Here is a 22,072-nt window from a genome sequence, read left to right as displayed (position 1 = left end):
CGAATTGGGCAGAACTCTGTCTTCTGTGGGTTAGTGCAGGTAGCACAGGGAGCTAGGAAGTTTTCTACATGAATAAGCCTTTCATTATCATACAGGTTTCGAGCCAGTTTGTTCTGGTGGGTGCCCACATAGGAATGTGGCAGTCAGGTACAAATAGGTACCCTTTTTCCTACTGATTTTAGAAATCACCTTCTTGTTGATGTCTTTTAGGAAAATGAGAGTGAAAACACAGGAAAATAGAATGGCAGTAGTGCCGAATTTAAAGTATAAGACGCTGGCCTGCCTTTGACGTTCGGGTGCATTTCACCGCGATTTTAACAGATTATAAAGGAAGTGGCTGTGGTGTGGGGCCTGCACACCTCCCTGTGCTTCCTCCCAGGAGCAAGTTGTTGTGAAAAATGGAACGTGGGGCTCCAGACACAGCCCTGGGCTCCCCCAGGGACACAGTTGTAGGTGTAATGAAGAACCTCCCGGAGGGTTTGGAAGAGTTTCTGAGAAATCATACCGCAGAAGGTGATCACATTCCTCTATCTTTTCTTTGTTTATTGGAAACAGTTCTCAAGTAGGCAATGCATTCTGTTCAGAAAGGAAACTAACTAGGAAAGCATAGAGTAAAAGGTCTCCTTGTGCCCAATTTTCCCACTTTGTAACCACTGTTATTAGTTTCTAGTGCCTCTCTCCAGAGATATTACAATGCATACATTACCATGTGTGTGCGAATTCTTCTTTTCCTTTTTTTTGTTTTGAGATGTAAAGCGTATTATGCACAATGTTTCCCGCCACGCTTTTTGCAGGTAATGATCGATCTTGGAGATATTTCCATATTCATGCGTAGATATTCTTGGCTTTTCCTCTACAGCAGTCTGGCATTTCAGTGTACAAGTGGACTGTGATTTGTTTAGCCTGTCCCCTATTGATTGACATTGGGGTTGCGATGAATAACCACACATTCATCACCTCCCAGGTTACCTGCTAGTGCTTCAACATGCTGGCTTCCCCACAGAGAAGTTCAAGTGCATTTGTCATTTTGATGATTATTGGCACATGCCCCCACTCTCCTCTTTATGGACAGTATTTGGAAATAGCTGGTTTGAAACAGCCTTGCTGGCTATGTATCTCTTCATGTTCTCTGCCTGTTTTCCTGGTGGGTCCTTGGTCTTGCTAATCTCTAGAAACTCTTTACGTATAATCTGAATGGAAAATAGAAATTCCGAGGAGTGGTGTTTGTCTTTAGCTTGCGGTATACAGCCATGCCAAAGTTTTATTTTCGTATGTTCATATTTATTAAATGAACTTTTTATGATTCTAGATTTTTCAGGTATGAATTAAAAGGTTTCATCTCCTACAAGATTGAAAGGAATTTTCCATTTTTTTCTGCCATGATTTTCGTATAACTTGAAATTTATTCTGGTATCTGTTGTAGAATGTAGACCAATCTTTTTCTGGAGATGCTATCTCTTTGTCTTTGCTTCAGTAGAGGAATATAAAATTTTTTGAAATACCACTTTTACTATACATTAAATTCTGATTGACATTTGGATTGATTTCTGAACATTGTGTTCTTACGCATTTGTTTTCTTGTGGTCATATTCCAATATTTTCATAATATTTATGCTGTAATATGTTATGGTCTCTGGCAAAGCTGATATTTTTACATATTTGTTTTTTAAATTTGTTTACAGATAAACTTACATAATCTGCAAGGTAAAAAACAGTTTTTCTTAGGAGAACATTATGCTTATAAATTATTTTAAGAAGAATCAACATAGCTGTGTTTGTCTTCTTATGCAAGAACATGATATATCTTCTAATCCGGTCAAACTTTCTTTTGCATCCTTCAAAGTGGATTGAAAATTTTCTTTTAATGATTTTTTTTATTGGAGAGGGAGATCGACCATGAGGTACCATGAAATCGTACCTGCTGTTTCCCTCTGCAGATGCCAGCAGCAGTTGGAGGACTAAAGCTGGGAGCTCCCACGAAGGTGACAGGAGCTCAGTTACTTGAGTGGTACCCCTGCCTTCCCGGGACCCATAGTAGCAGGAACCTTGGGACTGGGAATTGGACACAGGCACTCTGATGTAGGATGCAGGCATCCTAACGACTGGGACAAATGCCCACCCATAACTCTTCTTCTTAGGAGTCTTGCACATTTTTGTTCAGTCAGTTTCATGGTACCTTCATGTGTATTGTATTTTGTGAAATTTTCTTTTAGCATAAGTTTGCTAATTATGCAATTCTGTACATAAGGAAGACAGGAACATTTGCTACATAGCTTTGTATTTTGTCAGTTTTCTCAATTATCTCTTGGCTTATGGTTGTTTTTCCAAATGATTCTTTAAGGGCATTATAAATATACAGGCAACTTGTTTTTCCATAGTCGTGGTTTTGTCTGCTCTGGGAATTGTTAAGCCTCTTGAGGCCTTCCCTGTCCCCTTGTACAGAGAGGAATAGTAGTGGTGATGGTGAGCTCCCTGGTTTTGCTCCTGGTTCCTGTTGGCATGTTAAAGGCAACAGCACTTGCTCTGTACGCACAGCACTTCTGTGTGAGATTTTTGTACATGGGATGGTTCTTCAGTTGTCCGTGGATGCCAGTGAGATGCCCTGGAGTTCAAGTCAGCTCTGACACTGTCTTGCCTGAGCTAGTGCTACAAGACTGCCCCGACTCGGGTCTTGCCTGTGAGTCCTCCATTGCTGCTGCCCTTCAGCCGCCTGGCTGCACAGTCGGCGGCTCCTGTAGCCCCCTCCTCACGCTCCACAATTTGCTAGGCTGGGGCTCAGAACGTGGAATCCCTGCTGGTTACTACAAAGGATACTGAAAAAGACGCAAATGCATAGCCAGGTGGAGGCACAAAGGGCAAGATCTGGAATGGTCCCGAGCTCCATGGGTGTGCAGCATCCTCCTGGGATTTGGAGAAAAATCATCAACCCAGAAGCCCATCAGACCTCTTGATGTAGGGTTTCCTTAGTGGCTGCGTTAGGGAGGCATGATTGAATGAGAGTTACATGGGTGCAGCTACTCTCCCCTCCTGGAAGTTGGGGTGAGGTGAGGCTGAAGGTTGTGAGCCTCTCGTCACATTGCTGGCCTCCAGGCGTCACCTGTCCAGCCCAGTCCTGCCGAAGCTAGAATTCGGAGGATGAGGCCCAGGGCCTTGTGTCTGTGAGCCCTCCAGGGGATCCTGACTTCCCCGAGGTTTGAGAACCACTGCCTAAGGAACCACCCACGCTGCCTCCCTTCGCAGTCCGAGTCTTCAGAGTTGTTAACTTGTTGACTCCCTGAGCAAGAACAAGCACACTGTACTTTATCAGTTTACCTTCCAGAAGTCAAGGCTGACCGTTTGTTGACACCATATGACTCTCTGACCTGGAGAGGGGTTTGCTGAATCTCCCTCCCTGGGAGACGTGTGAGGGTTCAAGCTCTGTGGTGAAACGGCAGAACCACGTACTCAGAGGTCAGTCCAGGCAGAGGCCTTAGGCCAACCAGGTAGACTTCATTTTAAGAGAGAGAACAGTTCAGATATGCTCGTTTTCCATGCATGGCCTCTGGGTGGAAAGCACCTGCTGGGGCCCAGTGGATGACGGGATTGGATGGGTACAGACCCAGAATCTGCAACCCTCTGCCTCCCACGCGTGCACCTGCCATGTTTGTTGCCTGCATGGAATGAGCAGATGCTAGGAGGAAGGCAAGTGGTGCTGGCCTGCCTGGACCTCATCTTCCACACAATGCCACCGAACAGAGCAAATTAATGATCATTCACTTAACCTGAAAGACTCAACCTAATTAATGATTTTCATGCAATTTCCCGTTGTTTGCCCTTCCTTTCTGAGTGTAGAATGCGTGTCAGTGGCATCACTGATTTACAAAAGGCAGTCTGCCTGCTGGGTAATTGGGAAAGGCACTCCCCAGGGCAACACGGCTGTGAGCTGGAGCAACGCTAAAGTGGTTGTCGATAAGGTGCCCGTCATCCCTGCAATGGTTCTCACCCCCAGGGTAATTAGATCAGAATGGCGCTGCTCTGGGGCTGTGAGGACCCTGTGTGTTCACCAGTGTTGTTGACACCAGTGCTTCATCGTACTCAGGAACCTTGTCAGGGTCTGGGGGTTCCCAGGCCTCGCTCGGTAGGTGCTGCCCTGGTGTGCCTGTGTGTGAGGCTGGCAGGGGACTGATGTGATAAATGAGCCACTTGCAGCGTGTGTGAGCTGACTCTAAAGCACGACCTCCCCCCATCCAGGTCAGGGCTTTTACAACACTCCCTGTCTCTGCCTCTCTGCCTAGGGGCCTGAGGGCTGGAGACTAGATTGGGGGCGCATCCCGGGGAAACCCGCACACAGGCCGTCTGCACACAGCCTGCCTCTCACATTGGTAGGGCTTGTAGCACAGGAGTGAGCACAGACTTGTGTCTCAGTAACTAAGTGGCAAACCTTGTGTCTAAATGATGACCCAAGCTAACCCACCAGTCGCCTATAACATGTGCTCTGTCCTCCTGTCTTGGTGTGTTGACCTCCGTGATGACCTGAGATGTGGCAGCATGGAGGGAGCTCCCCTGGGCTCCTTGTTAATGCTGGGGTGGCTGTGTGTGTGTGCAGGTCAGCAGTCTGCTCGTTCAAGTCCTGATCGTAAGTCCCTCTCCTGGCTCGAGGCTGCTCCTTGGGCCCAGACCACTTTGAAAGAGCACACCCGCAGAAGAGACCCAAACAGATTTAGGATTCGGGCAGGAAATCGTTGGGTGCCAGGAGCCAAGGACATGGTCTCGACACAAAGCATAAACTCTGGTTTGGCAGGGCTTTGAGGAAAGCCGGGTGAGGACTAGAGCAGGGGCTCCCTCTGCCTGTGTCTCAGGAGGTACTGGACTCATGGAATGTTAGTGTGGTTTCATGCACCTGGGGCCTCTGTCAGAGGGAGGGCTTTCAGTCCATCCTAAGGATCCATGTGTACACCCTTGCATGGACGTTAATGAAACCGCCGTGTGGGCTGACGGCTACACCTACATATCACACCTTAGGCACGCTCACACTTGCAGCAGGTGTGTCCACTCTGCTGTTACATAAAAGTTGACACTCTGTTTTCACCTCTCTGTCATGCTGTGCCCCCTCCTGACTGCTGTCACAAATCTTACACCAGCAGGCATCTTGCTGCAGACACGTGTGTCTGGTAGCCTTGCTCGCCTGTGTGTACCTGTGCTGCTGTCTGCCACACTCAGTTCCCCAGCCAGCCACGCTTACTCCACCTGGCACGTTTTGCTTGTCATCAGTTGGGATCATTGGTGCTCCAGGATCCAGGTTAAATCCAGTGGCTGAAATAAGGCTTGGGAGTTTGGGGTACAGTGATGCTACTGGGGTTCTACTTAGACTCATCGGCTGATAATGAAAATGTATGGTATTGCATTTGCTAATGATGTAGGCAGCCTGCACACAAACACCCTGACACCTGCCGGGCCTCTGTAGGTAACGCAGTCCCCCGGAAGGTTGACACTTGGCCATGGCTGCATGTTTCAGGAGCGGCATTCAGAATTCCTTCATCGTCTTACATCAGGGAAGACAATGTGATGCTGCATCTTGCTGGGAGCCTCAACTCAGCTGTCCCATGACTCAGCCCCTTACTCTGATCTCGAGGTCTGCGGGTCTCAGCCTCAGAAGGCAGCAAACACACACTGCTCCTGTTGTCACTTCAGTTAGCAGTCCTATCTCTGGGATGGCAAAGATGTGTGTACTCAGATACTTCTAGGTGAGGGGTAGTGTGTGTGCAGTGAGACACTCCCAGGTCAGGGCAGTTTGTGTGCAGTGAGACACTCCCAGGTCAGGTGTGTGTGTGTGTGTGTGTGTGTGTGGTGAGATACTCCCAGGTCAGGTGTGTAGGTGTGTGTGTGTGTGCATTGAGACACTCCCAGGTCAGGTGTGTGTGTGTGTGTGCATTGAGACACTCCCAGGTCAGGTGTGTAGGTGTGTGTGTGCGTGCAGTGAGACACTCCCAAGTCAGGGCAGTGTGTGTATAGTGAGACACTCCCAGGTCAGGGCAGTGTGTATGTGCAGTGAGACACTCCCAGGTCAGGTGTGTGTGTGTGCAGTGAGACACTCCCAGGTCAGGTGTGTGTGTGTGTGCAGTGAGACACCCAGGTCAGGTGTGTGTGTGTATAGTGAGACACTCCCAGGTCAGGGCAGTGTGTGTAGTGATGCACTCCCAGGTCAGGTGTGTAGGTGTGTGTGTGTGTGTGTGTGTGTGGTGAGATACTCCCAGGTCAGGTATGTAGGTGTGTGTGTGTGTGTGTGTGTGTGGTGAGATACTCCCAGGTCAGGTGTGTAGGTGTGTGTGTGTGTGCATTGAGACACTCCCAGGTCAGGTGTGTGTGTGTGTGTGCATTGAGACACTCCCAGGTCAGGTGTGTAGGTGTGTGTGTGTGTGTGTGCGTGCAGTGAGACACTCCCAGGTCAGGGCAGTGTGTGTATAGTGAGACACTCCCAGGTCAGGGCAGTGTGTATGTGCAGTGAGACACTCCCAGGTCAGGTGTGTGTGTGTGCAGTGAGACACTCCCAGGTCAGGTGTGTGTGTGTGTGCAGTGAGACACCCAGGTCAGGTGTGTGTGTATAGTGAGACACTCCCAGGTCAGGGCAGTGTGTGTAGTGAGGCACTCCCAGGTCAGGTGTGTGTGTGTGTGTGTGTGGTGAGATACTCCCAGGTCAGGTATGTAGGTGTGTGTGTGTGTGCATTGAGACACTCCCAGGTCAGGTGTGTGTGTGTGTGTGTGTGTGGTGAGACACTCCCAGGTCAGGTGTGTGTGTGTGTGTGTGTGTGTGTGCATTGAGACACTCCCAGGTCAGGTGTGTAGGTGTGTGTGTGTGTGTGTGTGCGTGCAGTGAGACACTCCCAGGTCAGGGCAGTGTGTGTGTGCAGCGAGACACTCCCAGGTCAGGGCAGTGTGTGTAGTGAGACACTCCCAGGTCAGGTATGTGTGTGTGTGTGTGTGTGTGTGTAGTGAGACACTCCCAGGTCAGGTGTGTGTGTGTGTGCATTGAGACACTCCCAGGTCAGGTGTGTGTGTGTGTGTGTGTGCAGTGAGACACTCCCAGGTCAGGGGTGTGTGTGTGTGTGTGTGTGTGTATGTATGTGTATGTGTAGTGAGACACTCTCTGGTCAGGGCAGTGTGTGTAGTGAGACACCCAAGTCAGGTGTGTGTGTGTGCAAGGAGACACTCCCAGGTCAGGGCAGTGTGTATGTAGTGAGACACTCCCAGGTCAGGTGTGTGTGTGTGTGTGTGCAGTGAGACACTCCCAGGTCAGGGGTGTGTGTGTGTGTAGTGAGACACTCCCAGGTCATGTGAGTGTGTGTGTGTGTGTGTGTGCAGTGAGACACCCAGGTCATGGCAGTGTGTGTATAGTGAGACACTCCAGGTCAGGGCAGTATATGCAGTGAGACAGTGACTAGATACAGCATTTGCCACCAACAGCCTAGCCACAGAAAGCAGCTCAGGTAGGCTCAGCCCTGGCCTGAAGGTGCCGGGTGAACCCAGCACCTGGGCTGCACTCACACTTGTTGCTGGGCCTGAGAATTCTTTCCTGCACTGAGAGTTGCCGCAGGGGTCCAGACTGAGCAATCTCAACGTGAGACTCCTTCCCCAGCCCAGAGCCCCCTGGCGAGGGCATCCACTGCAGCAGTCACTCAGGGATGTGTTTTCATCCCAGGGTCCGAGGCTCCGCTTCCCAGCCAAGTGACCCCAGTGGCCTGGCCTGTGGGAACCCTCTGCCTTGAATTTCTGAACTCACCCATTACCCAGCAGCATGGTGGGAACTGCACCCACTGCTGGCAGGTGAGAAAAAGAAGTCAAAGGTATTGGAAGGGAGGAAACAGAGCAGTGCGTATTTGCAGATAATGTGGCTGTCTGGGTAGCAATGTCTAAGAAGCACTGATCAAGGAAAAGATAAAAGCCCCCTAGACCTAGGAAGTGAGCACAGTGAGGGTGCAAGGTCAGCTCACAGAAGTCGGTAATGTACAAGGGATCCTCCTTGGGTACATGGAAAATATGTATTATGAAAAATCATGCATGGATTTCAGATGTTTTTGTACCAAAATGCAATTTTATTTGTGCTTTTCCTTGAACTTTATGAAGTGTTCTCATGTCTGCATACTGATGATAAGCTATAATGAAAAATATGATTTATTATTAAAAAGCATATGGTATTCAGATATGTACTTAAGACTTATACAAGAAAACACCGATGAAGTAATCAAGACCTAAATAAATTGGAAGACATATTTTATTCATGGATTGGGAGGCTCAAAGATACCCATTGTCTCCAAATGATATACGAAGTAAAGAAATTTCTCACAAAAACCCCCCCAAGTTTTTTTGTAGACACAGATAAGGTTTTCTAAGATTGATGTGGACAGACCTAGATCCTGGAATAGCCGAAGTGATCTTGACAAGGAAGAATAAAGCAGGAGGAATGAGCGCCCCGTGTCACAGCTTACCATAGCTGCAGTAATGAAGGCGCTCTGTTACTCACAGAGGCATAGACACATGGATCAATGGGACAGAATAGAGAACCCATAAATAGAGCTGGATAAATATGCTCAATTGATTTTTGACGAAGGTGCAAAAGCAATTCCAAGGAGGAAAGAGAGCCTTTTCAACAAGAGCAGTTGGGTATCCAAAGCCAAAACTATGAGCCTCAACCTGAACCTCAGGCCTGGTACAAAAATTCACTCAAAATGGATCGAGAGGTGCAATGCCAGATGTATAACCATGAAACTTTTCTGGAAGGAGAAAATATCTCCGGGGTTTAGGGCTAGACAAAGAACTCTTAGGCTTGACAGCAGAAGGAAAATTTGACAAAATAGGATGTCATCCAAATGAAAAAGAAAAGCGTGCGGCCTGTGGCAGGCGCTGTTAAGGAGATGAAACACTGGGAAAGATGCACAGTCCCCATTTCTAAGAACACTTAAAACTCACGAGTGAAGGCAACAAACCCATTTGAAATGGGTGAATGATAGGGAGAGATGTTTCACCATAGAGGAGACTCGATGACAAATGAGCAGCTGAGATAGGGTTCGGAAGTCATCAGGCACAGGGAAACGCAAGTGAAGATTTACAAATGAGGTATCACGATCTCCTATCAGAACGTAAAGTGAAAAATGGTGGCAGCTCCCAGAGCTGGCGAGGCTGTGGAGGGAGCTCTCAAGCTTCGGCAGTGCAGATGTGAAGTGGCACAGTCACTCTGGAATGCAGGGCCACACAGCCCAGTGATTGCCGTCTTGGGCCCTGGTCCCAGAGAAACAGAAACTTGGTTTGCACACAACCCCGCGTGCAGTGTTTGCAGCAGCTCTACTTGTAATAGCTAAGCAGTCCTGCAGTGGACGGCGGTTAAGCTGTGGTGCATCCGTGCCACGGAGTAGTACTCTGCAGTGATAAAAGAACGTGCTGTGGATACACGCACCCCCGTGTCCTCCACAATCCCTGGGGAATTCTGCTGTGTTAACAAATCCCCAGATTGCCTACTGTTTAGTTCCATGTACGTTTGAAATGCCAAAGTCTTGGAAACAGCGAGGAGTTGAGAAGGTGCTGGGGATTAGGGATGGTTGTGGGGCAAGAAAGGCAAGGTCAGAAGGGAGGTGGGTGTGGTTATGAAAGGGCAACACCAGGGATCCTTGTGGTGATGGAGATGGGAAACGCTACATGAGATGAAGTTCTCTGGAGCTACACACACACACACACACACACACACACACACACACACACAAGTAAAACTGGGGAAACCTGAATAAAATTGGTAGGTTGTATCAGTGTCAACTTTCTGATTGTAAGATTGTACTACAGTTCTGTAAGATGTTACTTCTAGGGGAGGCTGGGTAAAGATATATGGACTATCTCTACATTATTTCCTTTTTAAAAAAGTTTTTTTATTTATATAAGGGGAATGAATTTCCTGTATTTCATGTATAGTTATTAAGAACATAATGATACTTCCCACTTTAGCCTCCCTCCCTCCCTCCCTCCTTTCTTTCTTTCTTTCTTTTTTTAGAGGCAGAGTTAGAGAGAGAGACAGAGAGAAAGGACTTCCTTTTCCTTTGGTTCACCCCTCAAATGGCCAGTGCGCTGTGCCAATCCTAAGCCAGGAGCCAGGCGCTTCCCCCTGGTCTCCCATGCGGATGCAGGGCCAAAACACCTGGGCCATCCTCCACTGCCTTCCCGGGGCCACAGCAGAGAGCTGGACTGGAAGAGGAGCTACTGGGACAGAATCTGCGTGCCAGCCAGGACTAGAACCCCGGGGTGCCAGCGCTGCAGGTGGAGGATTAGCCTAGTGAGCCATGGTGCTGGCCCCTCCCTCCTTTCTTATTTTTCTTTTAATTTTTGCAAAGACACACTCTGAGTTTACTTAATAATCACAAGCTTAATCCTCCACTAAGCTAAAGAATTCAACAGGTAGCAAGTAGAAAAACCACTGTGCCTCTGTAATATAGACAAGGGCTATAAATAATCTCAAAATGTCAGTTTCATTCCTTTCTTAAAACTGCATGCAAGTCTATTATGATCTCAGAAAGTTCAGTGGGATCCTGTATAGTGTATTTTCAAAGTATTAATCAGATCCTACATTGAAATTTTCAGAAAAGTACATAAAGACAAAGCAACATAGCATATAAAACTCTTGTTTGCAAAGATGATAGACTAACAGAAAATAGCTTCATATGTGTCAGTATCATTAGATGATTCTATATATATATATATATTTTTTTTTTTTTTTTTAATTTATAGAAGAGTCAGAGAGTACTCACATCTGCTGGTGCACTCCCCATGTGAAGCAGTCAGGAGTAGGCTGGGTTGAATCCAGGCACTGGGAACTGAATCCAGAGCTCCCAAGTGCATGGCAGGGATTCAGCTACTTAGGCCAGCGTCTCTGCCTCCCGGGGTCTGCATTAGCTGGCAGCTGGAAATAGGAGCTGGGCTAAGAATCCAGTGAGGGCATTCAGATGTGAGGTATAGGTGAATTAACCAGCATCTTAACTACTAGGACAAGTATCTCCACCATGATGCTATGCATTTTTGAAATGAAAAACAAAGCTTTGGTTTTCTGACAGAAGTCCAAAAGTTGGGGCTGGCATTGTAGCATAACAGGTTAAGCTACTGCCTGTGATGATGGCAGCCCACATGGGCGCCAGTTGGAGCGCTGGCTGCTCCGCTTCAGATCCAGTTCTGTGCTAATGGCCTGGGAAAGTAGTGGAAGATGGCCCAAGTATTTGGGCCCCTGTACCCTTGTGGGAGACATGGAAGAAGCTCCTGGCTCCTGGTTTCAGCCTGGCCCAGTCCTGGCCATTGCATCCATTTGGGGGAGTGAACCAGTGGATAGGTCTCTCTCTATCTCTCCCTCCCTCCCTCTCTCTGTAATGCTGCCTTTCCAATAAATAAAATAAATCTTAAAGAAGTACAAAGGTTATAGAGGTATCTACAATTTTCAAATAAACCCAGAGAATAAAAACATTAACTGAGCATTCGCCTTTTGAAAGACAGCTCAGGCTGTGGTGTTGCTTTCTTTTGCCTCCATGGGTTCCTTGTATCATTTAACTTTCAGGCTGGTGGAATGACAGTTTCTTCTCAGAGAGAATCCCCCACGCCCAAGCCCTTGGGTGTGATGTTTCTATGATGGGAGTGAGCCTGTCTGTGCAGGTGTGCTTTTGGTTTGAGATGAGGTTCTTGCACAGAATTTAACAAGTTAGTGCTCAACAGGCTATAACGCTTCAGGCTTCCTCTATGCCTCGACAGTCCTGATTTGAAATTTCAGATGTTGCCAAGAGATATTTGTAGATAAATATATAGATGTCTCTGGATCCAGATTATCCAATCCTGTCTTTGGATAGCTCATTCATTTTCTTACAAAGACTTCTCTCTTCCTTCTCAAGAGTAGAGCAGTAGAAAGTCCTGTATGCCTTTCCTTCAAGACCAAACTGTTCCTCTTGCTTGTTTCTGTTATTTATTTATGTATTTATTTATTTAAAAGGCAGAAGGAGTGATCTTGTATTTCCTGGCTTACTCTGCAGATGGCTGCAACAGCCATGTCTTGGCTAGGGCAAAACTGGGAGTTAGGAACTCCATCCTGGTCTCTCACGTGGGTAGTTGGGACCCAAGTACTTGGGCCATCGTGCACTGCCTTCCCAGATGCATTAGCAGGAAGCTGGGACAGAAGCAGTGTAGCTGGCATTTGTACTGGTACCCTCGGAAGTGGGTGCGCTGAGACGTGTGCCACAATGCTGGTCCCCCAGACTCTGTTGTTGACTGTAGCACAGTGACAAGGCTGCTCTCAGCCTAACACATTGTTCCCTTAGTTGTCTCTCATGGACCCTCGTGGCTTTGTTGGCCTGCAGTGGTAGCCGCTCAAGGTCCTAGGAGTTGTGCTCACCTTCTTCTCTAACCTTGTGATTTAGGTGAGAGTGTCATCTTCCTGTAGAAATATCCCTGAACACAGGCACTGGCCCCGAGAGCCTGGAAGCTACCAGAATTTGTGCTGCCAGGGCTTAGTCATTGCCTGGCACCTGGTCCCAGTGATCCTCAAGACTGGGCACCCCTTTTACTTATAATTTTTCTGAGCTAGGGCAGTGTGTTCCTTGACTGAGTGATGTCACGCTGAGTTTTCTACACATGGGTTCAAGTGTGTTGATTCATATTCTTCCCCGAGATCAATAAATGCTTTCTATATTTTTTTCTCTGTTGTGTCTTACTCTTCTTAGCTATAAAGAGAGAGGTCAGAAAAGCACATCATTTTCTTCTGTTCCCTAAGTTTCCTGTTGTGTCCTGGACAAGATCAGTTGCAGATTCCCTTTGTGTGTCTGGAGAGGATCAAGTGCTTCTCTGGGACTGGCAGCACAGGGGGTGCTGCAGCCCAAGTGGCCCTTGCTGCCATTCTTTGCAGTGCACGAACTCCTGTTGTGGCTGAAGGAGTTGATGTCACTGCCAAGGCCACGTCCTGCAATATGATTGAGTCAGGACCAATGTGTGAGTGTAGATTTACCATCGTTCATAAATTCCACCATAGCGTCTAGGTAAATCCACTGTCTGGTTAAGAGTTGCTGTGTAGTAAGTAATTAAATTGACTGTAATATATGTGTATGTGCTTTCTGCCCTTTAGCGAAACAGACTCAAAATGTTCTTAGGAGTGATTTTTTAAATCTCTGCACTTAGGTGCTGCAATTCCACCTGAGTCACAAGCAGGTGATAATCCAAAGAGGATTAGTTTTTCTGTCTTATACTAGAGGTGTCTTGCAAATAGGTGTGGTGCTTATTCTGAGGTCTCCCTTGGGTGGATCTGCTGGGGAGCTGTCTGTACAGAGTGTGTGCAGCTATGGTCTCCTCCATCATTGCTGTTGGCCAGAGCCCTCCTCAGCTGTACCAGCCACGTGCCCCTTGTAAGTCTTTCTTGTTGGAGTCATTCAGGGATGCTCAGGTTCACTGGCACTGGTCAGAAAGTCAGGCATTTCTGTTTGTTCATAAGGGAGCGGGGAGAATGAGAAGAAGAAAACAGCCTGGCTCATGCACCATTGCATTTTCGGTATCACGGGCTTTGTCAAGGAATTGGAACGAATGCTTTTACTTCATTGGAAGTGGATGGGCAAATGTCCAGGTTGCAGAGCTTTGTGGTTCCTGACTGTAGGTGCGTTTGCTTCACAGAGGTCCCAAGGAATGGGAAAGGAGAGACTCGGCAGATGGGTGATCTCGGGGGCGTGAGCTTAGGCATTGGTGGTTTGTCCTCTGGCTGTGCTGGTGGTGCTGCTGTTGCTTTGCTCCCAGTACTTCTAGGGTACACCCTAGGGACTGCTGTGAGCCTGAGGCCATCACTGGGCTCGGTTACTGCTGTTCCCTCACTGTGCGGATGTGACTGGGTGGGTGGGTCTGTGCCTTTCACCCCAGCGGAAACCTGTTAGTGTCCTTGGCATTTCTCAACACCTTTCATCAGGTTGGGTGAGAGCTGCCAGCTTCCCAGAGATCCTTGTTTTGTGATGATGATGCCAGGGGTTCGTTAGGATTTGCGGACCCTGTGATAGGATAAGGCTTAACTCATAATCAAGGAATAAATCAGCCCTCAGTCTTCGGAAGACCTCCTCCAGGAGGCACAGTCAGCTGATGGGGCTCAGCTCTAGCACAGGGCCACGACTTGCAAATTTCCTTTTCTTTTCCTAAACAGCAGCATTTGTGTTTGTCCTGAATGGAATTTCACCAACAACCTTATGCCTAAAACTAATGACAGCAGAAATTTCTAGAGATTCTGCTCCCTGCCTTCTACCATGGACTTTGGAACCCCAGGGCTTGCGGTCCCCTGCTTTGAAGGCTTTTGGGTTTGTGTCCTGCTGTACTGTCTTCAGAGCCCAGGGGTAGGGTACCCACCAGGCATGCAGCTGGCTGGGAGTAAAGCCTTCTTGTTCCCACTCCTGAAGTTCTGAACTGCATCTCTTGAAGCTACTGTGGAGTCCCTGTTGGGCCCCCTGGTCTCTAACCTTGTTAGGAACCCTTGGTCAAGATTCCTCATGTTGTGCATGGATAAAGAAGGGAGGCTTTGAAAGGGGAGAGGGGCAGCCTGCTCAGTGCCAGTTGTCCACTCCTTCTTTGGTAAACATTTGTTGTTTTACATGGCTCTTGGCCTCCCAGGGGTTACACTCTTGATACAAAGCTCAGAAACATGACTGCTCTGGTAGGTGAGGTGTCAGGATATGACCGGGACACACGGGAGTGAAATGTAAGCTGAAGGACAGGTTGGAGGTGGAGATCAGGGGAAAACAGGGGAGGTGGAGGAACAGCTGTGCAAAGGCCCAGGGATGGGGAGGTTGTGAGCCCTGGGCTGAACAGCTTTGGGAATGAGAATGGAGCTGTTAGCCGACCAGGCAGGGCTCATCAGTGACGTCCAAGGTTTGGACTTAATCCTGAGGGAGGTGGGAGCATAGCGGGGCGGGCCACGGCCCTCGGGGTTGCTTCTGTAGCAGTGGGGTCCTGGCACGTGCACGTGGCACTTGGCGGCGCAGCGTCACTTACTGAGGATAAATGTGGACGCCTGTGCAGCCTGACACATAGGTCCTCAGGGCAAGATGATCAGGCAACGACGTGTGTGGCAAACAGGCTGTTTGGTCAATAGTTTAATTCTGGCAGCAGCTGAATGACAATATAAAGAATGCAGTGGCATTTCCACTGCAAAGTCTGCCATCATTTTCTGCTTGACATGAGGAAAATAAAGGCTTCTCAGCTCCAGAAAGAATTAGCCTGAACTCCACCTGTCAGTCTCTGGGTGAAGAATCATCATGTGGCAGGATTGTAGTTGTGCTGAGAAGGACATGGAGCAGTAGGGTGGGCTGCCCACACCTGGATCTCATTTCTGGAAACTCCGCCCGTCTTCAGGGTTTAACCATGGTGTCCAGGTCCTTCCGTGCTGGGCTTGGCTTTGGATTGGTCCCACAGTCCTCATTCCAGGAGCTGTGAGGCTGGCTCCACGCAGGAAGGTGGCACCTGCCACCATTCCTCGTGCTTCCTGCGTTGGGGGGCTTCCTCTTTGTTTTGCCAGTGGCTGGACTTCCTTTGATTCTGAGCTTCTCAAGGGAGGGGAGGAGAGTGCTCTTGCTTCCACACATGCCTTCCCAGATCTTTAGTCTTTCGCTTTGTCTTTGCGTTAGCACAGTGGCCCTCAAAAGTTGGTCCCTCCACATACCTGCAGGTGCAGGGCTCTACCTCACACATACTGAGTTGGCAGCTATGAGGATGGGGCCCAGAGACCCATGTTTTCGCAGCCTGCCTGGTGACTCTGGTATATATTCAAGTGGAGAACCATTGCTCCTTCAAACACTTATGCTGAGGCACCAGGCTTCCATACAGTGGATATGTTTGAGGAGGGGTGCACATGTCTGAACCATGCAGGGAGGGAGGTGTGCAGAAAGTAATTATAGGGGACCTCTTGGTTGGGGACAACTGAAGCACAGGAGTTCTTTCCCATCTTGGAGTACCCAGTGGGGGTGCTATTGCTGTGAGCACGTGCTGTGCACCGGACCGCCTGGCCCAGCCCTGTGATGTTACTGCACTGAGGAAGTTAGATTTACTGTCTGCACTTCATGATGGCTAGAAGTGGGGGCTCAGAGCAGTTAGCTGAACTGCTCAGGGATAAAGTGGCAGAGATGGAACCTGAGCTCAGGTTTGCACTTGACCTCTATGCCCTGACCCTCATCGTGTGCTGCTCATGTCACTGCCTGGCTGGCCAGTTCTGGAATGCCGAGGTATCCTGTGTGTGGCTGGCCTGGTCCATGTGTTTGCATACTGAGCCCTGCAGAGAGGTTGAGGAACATGACGAGCTGCCATGATCTTGGGGGAGAAGGGTATTTAATCTTCTCTCCAAGAGTAACTTCAGAATCACAAACAGGAACCAAGAAAATGAAGTGAGCAATTTCGCACTTGAAATGCAACACATGTGAATGACTGCCTATTAAATTGGGCTGGGCCTGTGCTCCCAGCCTCCTGTGACTGAGGCTATTAGAATGAGGAGCGGAATTGCAGAGGGGAGGCTGGTTAATTGTCTTCCCAGGTTGTTGCAGCAACCTGCGTGAGGGACACGGGTCCCACGCTGCCTGTGCATCTCTCCATGGGATTTCCTCTTATGATTAAACAGGAAGCAATAGCAGGGAGGTGTGGGGAGGCTGGGCTGGGACTTGGCAGCCTCATGAAGCCTGGAGTATGAGGCTCCTCTGTTAGCAGGCGTAGCAGAAATGGCTTCTGGATCTCAGCTTGTTGCTCCCAGCTTGATCAGGAATGCTTTTTCAAGTTTCCTGCTGGTTCTGAAATCCACAGGTAGGTGAGCGCTTTGGGACTGGGGCGTGAACTGGCCTTTTGATTTTATACCAGCTTCCTTTCCCAACATTCTGTAAGGATTTCTGTTTGGCTGTTTCCTGTTTATGGGCGTTACTTTTGCAGTCTGCACCTGGAGTGCTTGTCACTCACTCCACGGAAGAATTTGGCTGTGTAGTGAGTCACATGTTCCTATAGACCCTGTCTGCAAGGTAAGTAGTCCTCTGTCTATCAAGTATCTTACTTTCTAGCTCTGTATTGGAGACATCCAGCAGTGGAGGATATTGCCCAATGATTTTTGTCTCCCAATTAGCTTGTAGCCAAGTCCCAATAACATATTAAGCCAAGGGCTTTTCTTGTTAATTTCCCCCTAGAAAAGATGTGGCAAAGCTACAGGGAGGCTGAACTTAGCTAAAGAACAATGCTGAGCTCTGCTGTTCTTCCTTTCAAATAATCAGCTGCTCCCTTAGAGAATAACATTGTTTAGCATCTATAACAATATTGCATTGTTAGAGGAGGTTGAAAACTTTGTGGCATTATTAGCTGGGAGATAACACCGGTGGTGTAGATTTCATGAAGTTGCTCTTGAAACTTGTCTTATTATCCAGCAGGTGAGCACCCTAAGGTGGTCCTGAGTTTTCAGCTCCAACTTTGAAGTAACCTTGACATGAGTAGGAGGATGCTTCAAGAAATTTATGGAAGATCACATATGCTGATGCAAAAACAACTTGAAATCTGTGCTCAGTTTTTTCATTTTACACGTTTTCCATAGACTTTTTAAAGATCTCTCATCTGCATGATTTGAAAGTGTTGTTGTGCCAGCTTAAAGTTGACCGTTTTGATTCCACTTTTCCATGAACTTTTTGAAGTAGACTCACACCTCACCAGCAGATGCCCGTGAGCAACTTTGCATTCTCTGTCTCCATGTCTTTGTTCATTTGCATCCTGGCAGGCAGGCAGTCTGAGCTTTGATGTGTTTGTCAGCTGACACACAGTTCTTGTTTTTGGAAAGGTCCTTGCCTTTGCTTGGGCAGCCTTACCTCTTGGAGCAGTTCCTTGAATTACTGGTGCATCTTGTTTCATAAACAAGAATAAGGGGTGTTCACACTTGGGTCTCACGAAAGTGGAGATTACATGGGAAATTAAGACTGCCCCAAATAAGAAATGATTCACCTCAAAAGGGTGGACCCTGGAATTAAGACAGTCAACTGGTTGTGAGGAGAAAAGAAAATGAAAGGACACAAATGAAATGCTGAAAGCATCATCAAAGACAGTGCTTTAAAAACTGTGTCCTTAGAAATCTATGCTATTTTCAACCCTGGGGAGCAGGCAGCATGCCTTTCAATAGAGATCTGTTTAGTTGTCACTCTTTTAATTTACTGACTTATTTTTCATATTATAGCACATTTTATACAGGGGCTGCCCTTAATTTTTCATTTTTAAAAAATATTTATATGACAGAGATCTTCCATCTGCTGGTTCACTCCCCAGATGGCCACACAGAGCTGGGGCTGGACCAAGCTGAAGCCAGGAGGCTGGAATTCCATTTGGGTCTCTGAGTAGGTGGCTGGGGCCCATGTACTTGGGCCATCTTCTACTGCTTTCCCAGGTGCCTTAGTATGGAGCTGGATAGGAAGCAGACCAGTCAGGACTCATACCGGTGTTCCAATATGAGATGCCAGCCTCAGAGGCAGTGGCTTAACCTGCACCACAGCGCTGGCCCCAGGAGGCTACTCTTACCTTATCTTTTTTATTTCTCATGCTGGGGTTGCACTCACTGCCATGACCAGGAAAAATTTTTACAGAAACAATGGCAGTTTACTCCTGTTCCCAGCCTCTCTGTTCCCATCCTGGCCGGGCTTTATCTTCTTTCCTGCTTTATTTATTTTTTCTATAGTACTTATGCTTAATCAATTGCACTTACTTGCTTGTTTATCAACTGTCTGCTACCAGGAGAATTCCACATAGAATAGGAATTCTTCTCTGTTTTATTCATTACTCTAGACTAGCATTTCTTGAAACATGTTTTTGTTATCACTCCCCTAAGGAGATTTCTTAGATTTTTTTTCCTAATTGCCTCCCCAGTTCATGAAATTTTAGTAGCATGAGTATACCATGTGTCTTTGTATGCTGTGAGTACATCTGCTTTATACACCAGGAGAGAAGGCCTTTTTCACACCTCACAGACCAATTTTCAGCCCCCTGCCAGACAGCGTAAGTTACCCTCTTGGTGGCGCATGCTTCCAACCGCGGTCAGCCACGGAGCTTGGAGCACGGGAGGTGCTCAGCGACCCTGTGCTGAAAGTTTGTCCCCACGAAAGCTGCTGAACACACACGTCAATATGATGCTTGCAGCTTGCATGTACTTACCTTTAGAATTTTTTTCCATGATGTTTTTGGCAGTAGAAACCAAACATTGGTGACGACTTAACTGTTGAGAGAAGGGCACCCCCACCCCGGGGTGTGTTAAGGTCTCACTTTTCTTCTAAGAGAATCATTCAGGGAGGGAATGTTCTAATCAGGTTCTTGTTTAGTCCCATAGGCAGTTATCCCTAATGACCAACGCACACACCAGAAGCCAAAGCACAGATATACCAAATGCAGCTACTGGTGTTGGGCCATGTTCCTCCTTAAGCTGTGAGACTAAAGCTGTACTGGTTGTCAGTTCTTAGGAGTCATAGTCCTCAATAGTACACAACTGGGCCCTCAGGAGTCGTGGTCCTCAGTAGTACTCAGCCGGGCCCTCATGATGACCATTATCAAACAGAAGTTTTCTCCACCTACCCTGGAGTAGGGGTAGCCCAAAGGGATGCACTTAAATCAGTCGCTGTAGAGTGCCTGGATTTGCCCAGCTGCTCTGTGCGTCTTCAGATCACCTGCTGTTCTGAAGCCACCATGTCTCCTGTCCTGGTAGACTGTGTGAGTGGTATGATAAAAGGCCAGCAGTTTTAAGTGTATTCAATGAAACAGGGCGGCTCAAGGCTTCCTGCTGTCTGGTGTGGTGGGCACAATAACAGATGCAGGACAGTTGGTGTGTGTCCATTCAGATGGCAGACACCAGGGGGACCCTCTCCAGTAGAGTCTGAGCAGGCTTCTTCATCAGACGCAGGGTCAGCCTTGTGGAGGGACAGGTGCTGCTTCCCCCAGCCTTGGGAGGGAGAGCCCATTGTGCCTTTCCACCTTAGGATGCACAGATGTTGTGGGAAAGGATGGGTTGTTTGGAAGGCACTCAGATCCGATGTTTAAAGTTGGAATTTCTAAGGCAACAGGCTATGTGGAGGGAACTTACGGTGAATGCTTTTTAAAACTGAGTGCCTCCCCTCATTTATGTTTTTGCATTGCTATTTGGATTTTTTCTATCCCAGGTTTCCCCAAAGTGATGCACCCTTGTCTAAAGCAGATGTGTGTCTGCTGCCTGTGTTGCCCTTGCTGGAGTTTTCCTGTGGTGGAGTGCTAAGTGAGGAAGGAATTTTAAGAGAATATTTGCAAAAATGCCTTGGAAACATGGATATGAAGTCAAATATCTTAATTAGAAAAAAAACCAAAAGCCTGGGATTTTTCATTGGAGACTCTTGAATGTTACCATTTTCCTCTCTGGAACGCAGATGGCCAAGAGAAGCGGGGATTCCGACTGGACAGCAGTAGCGCTCACTTCCCTGCATGCTCTTGGTTGCTCACACTTGCATCTGGTGATGTTTGTTCAGCAGCTCCTGCATGTGGGTCCCTCTGCAAGGTGTTGGGAAGGCGGAGGTGAATGTGAGTCAGCCCTGGCCTTTACGAAGTGGCCTCACCACTCAGGGTTCTCACAGGTAACCAGGTGGCAGTGGAGTTCATAGTTGTTAGGAGACTGGAGGTAGGTCCCAGCCCTGGGTGACTGCCCAAATGACGTCTATGCTCTGTACATCTGTAAAGTGGGGTTAAATTGGCAACAACCTCACAGGGATCCTTGAGGAGTAAGTAATCTGAATCCATGCACAGTACAAGCCTTGTACCTGGACAGGCTTAGGATGTGGTGATCTGTTCCCAGGAGGCAGAGACCAGGCTGTAGGGCACGCCTCCTAGTGCAGCCAGGGGATCATGCCTGGGCAGGACAGCTCACGTGAAAGAACGAGTTATGTGCACACAGAACTGACCGCAGCACTGCTTTGGGGGAATGAGGGATTGACAGTTATGCAATGTTCAGCACGTGACTTTGAAGTCACTAACTCTGCTGCATTGCTCTGTCTCTGCACCCCCCACTTCCTTCCCCCCTTTCTGTCACTCTGGCCACTCAGGGGTCAAGAGATGCGGGTGACCCCAGGCCAGCCCTTCAGAATCTGCTGTGGAGGCAGACCCTGTCCTGGGTGCATAGCTCAGGGATCAGAATCTAGAGTGAGAGAATCCACAGGCTGTGGCTCCATGAAGGTCCATGTTTTTAGGCGACTTCCTCAGAGCTGACTTGTGTTGGGAGGCAGGGCAGCTCTGGAAGACAGGACTGGGCCCCTGTGAAGTCACTGTGTCTCTCCAAGCAAAAGGCAGGGCTGGTTCACCTTCCATAAACCTGGGATTGTCAGGAGCCAAGATGGCAGCGTCCTGAGCACTGAGCGTAGGGGCCCATCCCGGGCAGACATTTGTTGGTGTGGGGGTCACCGTCACAGCGAGCACGGCTCTGACCAGGTGAGCTGTGGAGCGCTGTGTGCTGTTAGGGTTTCTCCACTTCTGTGGGTTTTTTGGTGATAGGGCCTGCCTTCTTACGGCATCCAACCTGGGATTTTGTTTGGCAGTATTTTGAGCTTCTGTTCATTTAGAGAAGAAAAGGCATGATTCCTAATTGGTATAATTTTACCTTCATGAATCCAGAAACACAATTCCTAGAATAATGAGTTCCCCTTTTAGAGGGAAACTTCTCTGCAGAAGTGCCAATTCTTAGCTCATTAGGCCCATCCTGGCAGGAGGATGCATGGCTTTCCCTGGGGCAGTGCTGTGAACACTTGGGGTACTCAAACATTTTCCAGTCCCTGATGTCCCCAGTCAACTCCTCATCCTACGACTAGGCTTCACTATTTAATGAAAGGAACTTTGGGGCTCCCACTGTCATGATCTTGCTGACTCACCACACTGCAAACAATTTGAGTGATTTTTATCCTCTTAGCATCATTATTCATGTTCCCACAAAGAACACCGTGTGTTGGTGTGAACAGGTCACCAGACAAGCAGATAGGGTGACGAAAGCATTTCCTGGGTACAGATTCGTCATCTGTCACCTACTTGGAGAGATTCCAGGTGAGCTCCCGGGGAA

At 48.2% G+C, this 22,072-nt stretch overlaps 1 protein-coding gene across 2 annotated transcripts in view; it reads left to right on the top strand.

Annotated features, from left to right (window-relative positions):
• Positions 1-22,072, top strand: part of SPOCK1 (SPARC (osteonectin), cwcv and kazal like domains proteoglycan 1) — a 487,158-nt gene that overhangs the window by 243,679 nt on the left and 221,407 nt on the right. The window lies entirely within an intron of this gene.

This window comes from Oryctolagus cuniculus, chromosome 6, assembly GCF_051225735.1.
Source record: "Oryctolagus cuniculus isolate XC-2025 breed Fujian yellow rabbit chromosome 6, ASM5122573v1, whole genome shotgun sequence".
Lineage (NCBI taxonomy): Eukaryota > Metazoa > Chordata > Mammalia > Lagomorpha > Leporidae > Oryctolagus > Oryctolagus cuniculus.
This window is presented reverse-complemented; position numbering and strand designations above follow the sequence as displayed.